The 4,362-nt window shown below is 48.9% G+C and overlaps 1 long non-coding RNA gene and 1 other non-coding gene across 4 annotated transcripts in view; both read right to left on the reverse strand.

The window, feature by feature from the left end:
* LOC116525611 overlaps nt 1–1,329 on the reverse strand; it is a 5,952-nt gene extending 4,623 nt beyond the window's left edge. For all 3 annotated transcript variants that reach the window (XR_004257753.1, XR_004257754.1, XR_004257755.1), the window contains exons 1-3: nt 1,200–1,329; nt 461–682; nt 24–122 (exon numbers count right to left, since the gene is read on the reverse strand). This is a non-coding gene — a long non-coding RNA (uncharacterized LOC116525611). The remainder of the gene's footprint in view (nt 1–23; nt 123–460; nt 683–1,199) is intronic.
* Nucleotides 197–274, reverse strand: LOC116525876. The gene has a single exon (XR_004257868.1). It is a non-coding gene; the product is annotated as a small nucleolar RNA R38 (small nucleolar RNA).
* Nucleotides 1,330–4,362: the final 3,033 nt, after the last annotated feature.

A 4,362-nucleotide genomic window follows, 5' to 3' on the forward strand; every position in this document is an offset into this window, starting at 1 on the left:
TATGAAAGAAATAAAAATCTTACCATTTACAGAAATTTCATCATGAAGATCCTTACACTCAACATCTTTAAGTGATGAGTTTTCACATGACTGCTTTCAAGACCACGGCCAACACCTTTAATCTAAGAAAAGGATGACAGGCTTCATTCTAACAGAAACCCCCTTAAGGTTTATTCTCCAAACTTGTATTAAAAGGCTGAGCCTCAGCAAGTCAGATCTCCTCACAAAAGATGTCACTTCAGACAGGGATAACTTTAAATCATCCTCAGCTCAGCCAATAACAAAGATTCCTAAATCCCAGCGATCCAAAATGCATTTTCCACGTCCCTCTTTCACCCCTGCATGCCCTGACAAGGATCCACGTTGGCGACAGTGACACCTAGTGGCCCCAAATTACTTGGGCAGAGACCCTCGTTTTTATCATTAAAATTAGCATTCTGAATTCTGCGTAATTTCTTACCATAGCTGGCTTGTACGTCAACACGTATTCTCACATTCTAACTTCAGAATAAAGCAGGAGGTGAATGTATGTGATGGGACCAACTCTGCTTTCTCATTTCTGGCGACCACTCAGGCCCTGCCTGCACCCATTCTAACTCATGTTAGGGCTCCATCCATTACTGTGAACCTTCAACCTGGAACTCTGCTTTTCACCGTATCTGCAGATGCCAAAGAAGGGCTTCTGAGGAAAGAAGAAAGGCTCGTGTTAAAACCGTGGCTTTCAAGAATAAGTCTGCAATCCTATTGATTCCTATCTGTAAAGTTAAATATAAACTACCGATCGAGGCCGTCCTCAAAGCACTCCAAGTGGAATCATGTCTTCACACGTTAACAATACTGATGCTGAATTGAGAACCACCACCGTCAAAGTTTGCCTGTACGCGGACACCAAAGACCCCCGGGCGCCCACGCTCAGCACACGCGCGGCTGAGGGGCACGGGGCTGCCTAGGTTATTAGGATCTCTCCCCGGCAGAAGCCGGCCCTGTAACGCCGAGGACGGGCTTGAGCTTTCTCCCTTCACATGATAACATTTTCTCGCCGCCTGGAAAGCATTTTCTCATCCAGTACTTGTTAACCCTCCCAACCACCCTATGAGGGAGAAGCCGAGCTTATCACCACTTCGTCTCTGAGGAAGGGAGACCAAGTGTGTTAGTGCTGTGTCAAAGAAGACCCCATTTTTCCACTCAGGCAGCCTTACCATGACAAATGCCTGAGGCTGTTGGCCATGCTCAACACCGACGGGACCAGCCATGACTTTCAGCCACGCGGCCGACAGCGAAAAGAACGCGAGATCGCGCCTGCGTGCAAGTCTTCCCGACAATCCCTCCGGAACTCTCGCGATGTTGAGAAAGGGCTGAAGGGAAATGTAGTTCAAAACCGCGGTGGCTGGGGGCCGGCCGCGTCCTCAGCGCGACTGTAGAGCCGGGGGTAAGATGGTGGTGGTCGCCACCAGAGGCAGTGGAGGGTCGGGATGGGAAACCAGGCCTGTGAAGAACCACGGCTGTCAGAAAACGAAGCTAGAGGGTCGCTGCTGCCGTAAAGTCATTGAGCTTCAGCACAGGTTGTCCCTGGCCGAGACGGGAAACAGAAAGTTCGAGGGGGCAGGGACGGATGAGGAAACCGGGGCTTGGCCGAATATCTTTTTTTAATTGCTTTGTGTATTTTGTTTGAGGGAGGATAGAGGTATTTGGGGTGGTTCATTGGGATAGTGAAGAAGAGAGATTCCAAGGAAATCGTGCAACTTCCAGCTCAGGTGTTTTTAAGATTGGGGTGAGGCCCAGGCGCAGACGGCAGGGGGCGCTCGAGAGCGACGGGGCTCGGCCTCGGCGGCTGCCCAGGCCGAGCGTGCTTTTTATTCCGAGAAAGGAAAACAGGCGAGTGTCACGAGTGGAATTACGAAAAGAACGGAGAATGATGTAACATTCACCCCTCTTCTGAGTGTTATTTTCCAGGCAACCACCTTGGCTTCATTTTTTTGTTTGTTTCTGGGTTTTTTTGGTTTGTTTTTGAGGCAGGGTTTTCACCCTGGCACCCAGGCTGGAGTGCAGTGGTGCAATCATAGCTCATTGCAGCCTCGACCTCCTGGGCTCAAGTGATCCTCCCGCCTCAGCCTCCCGAATGGCTGGGATGACAGGCGAGCGTCACCACGCCCGGCTGATTATTTTTATTTCGTATAGATGAAGTAGGTTTCACACTGTGTTGCCTGGGTTGGTCTCAAACTCCTGGCCTCAAGCAATCCTCCTGTTCTGGCCTCCCAAAGTGCTGGGATTACAAAGGTGAGTCACTGCGCCTAGTCTGGCTTCATTTTTTAAATAAAAATAAGGCAAAAACGACAACAACCAGGGCCAGAATTTGCCCCTATTTGGAAGTTAGTTTAAATTTGCAAGACCAAGAGCCTCTTCTGCATTTCAGTCTCCCCATTCCCATCCACTCATTACTATGGCCTTTGGTGTGGATTATATTGTCCTGCCGGTGGTAATATGTTGCAGATACGTATCTTCAAATCATCACCTTTGCTTATGTTTACCTCCTTTCATTTGGGTGTAAGCTCTTCAAGGGCAGAAGTCTCTTTTTATTTTTATTTATTTATTTGTTTTTGAGATGGAGTCTCGCTCTATAGCCCTGGCTGGAGTGCAGTGGTGCTGTCTCGGCTCACTGCAAACCTCCGCCTCCTGGGTTCAACCAATTCTTCAGCCTCCCAAGTAGCTGGGATTACAGGCACGCATCACCATGCCCGGCTATTTTTTGTATTTTTAGTAGAGATGGGGTTTCACCATGTTGGCCAGACTGGTCTCAAACCCCTGACCTCGTGATCTGCCTGCCTGGGCCTCCCAAAGTGCTAGGATTAGAGGCTTAACCACTCTGCCCAGCCAAGTAGCCATTCTTTTATTCCATTGCTTTTCTAATAAACTTGCTTTCACTTTATGGACTCACCCCAAATTATTTCTTGCTCAAGATCCAAGAACCCTCTTTTGGGGTCTGGATCAGGACCCCTCTCTGGTAACTGTCACTGCCCCCATTTCACAGATAAAGAAACGGAAGCACTGGGAAATTTGGTAACTTGCCCAAATTCACATAACCTATAACTGGCAGGGTCAGGATTTGCTCCCAGCCTGTAGAATTCATGCTTTTACTACTAATGAAAAAGGTGATCTTAGTATAAGGACTTTTATTTTGGAAGAGGAAGAGAGAAGGAAGAAGATTTTCATGTGTTTGTAGGGGTGGTTGGGAACAAAATCAGAAACGAGGTTGAAAGGAGGAACGATGAGCACCTGCTCTGCCACTGGAGCCACTCTGTGGCAGGAAGAGTGGGGAGGGGAGGCTGCAGGGCTGATGTGTGGAAGACGGAGGCTCCGGGCTCTAGCGGGGCTACATTGGGCCAGGATGCCACCCAGTGTATGGTGAGGGCCATTCTTCACATTCTTCACTCTGCCACGGGCCACCGAGTCACTTTCATACCTGACTGGACACCACTTCCCCGGCAGTAGGCTCGTGGCGGATGGGGATGCTAGGGCAGCCGGGCAGTGACCAGGAGGCAGGAGTGAAATACAGTGAAAGGCCTCATACCTGAGCACACATGAAGTAACTGCACAGCCAACCCAGAAATAACTGGGGAAACTTCAGAGAAAGCATCAGAATTCCTGAATGAGCCGGCAAGGGCTGAGCTGTTGAGGCTGAAGTGTTGATGTTACTGTGATGTCATTTGCACTCATTGCTGGTGAGAGCTAGGACATCTGAGTTTTACCTACCGTAGAATTATTATAGAGCCATTATACAAGGCTAGTGCAGACCCCTGTTTATTGACATGGAAAGAGTCACAGTCTAGTAACCCTTTACAAGCAGGAAGGCGAAGTCCCCAGTGCTGTTCAGGGACACAGGCTCTGAGTGCAAAGGGAAAATCTGGTCAGCAGGCCCACTGTGTTGAGGCAGTCACTGACAGGGTTGAAGACATGGTGTCTGAAACCCACAGTAATAGAAAACAGAGTCTTTAGGCTGGTCGCAGTGGCACATGCCCATAATCCCAACACTTTGGTTAGCCAAAGCAGGAGGATCACTTGAGCCCAGGAGTTCAAGACCAGCCTGAGCAACCTAGGGAGATCCCCATCTCTATAAAAAATTTTTAAAAAATAAAACAGCCAGGTGTCATAGCACGTGCCTGTAGTCCCAGCTGGACAGGAGGCTGAGGTGGGAGGATCGGGAGATTGAGGCTGTGCAGTGAGCCATGACAAGCCTCTCTTTTTTGAGACAAAGTCTTTCTCTGTCACCCTTGCTCTGTCACCTTGAGCAAGGGTGACAGAGCAAGACCTTGTCTCAAAAAAAGAAAAAAAACCCTAAAAATAAAGCAAACAGTCTTTAGAATA

Source organism: Sapajus apella, unplaced genomic scaffold (genome assembly GCF_009761245.1).
Source record: "Sapajus apella isolate SASKATOON/1434 unplaced genomic scaffold, GSC_monkey_1.0 scaffold48, whole genome shotgun sequence".
Classification (NCBI taxonomy): domain Eukaryota; kingdom Metazoa; phylum Chordata; class Mammalia; order Primates; family Cebidae; genus Sapajus; species Sapajus apella.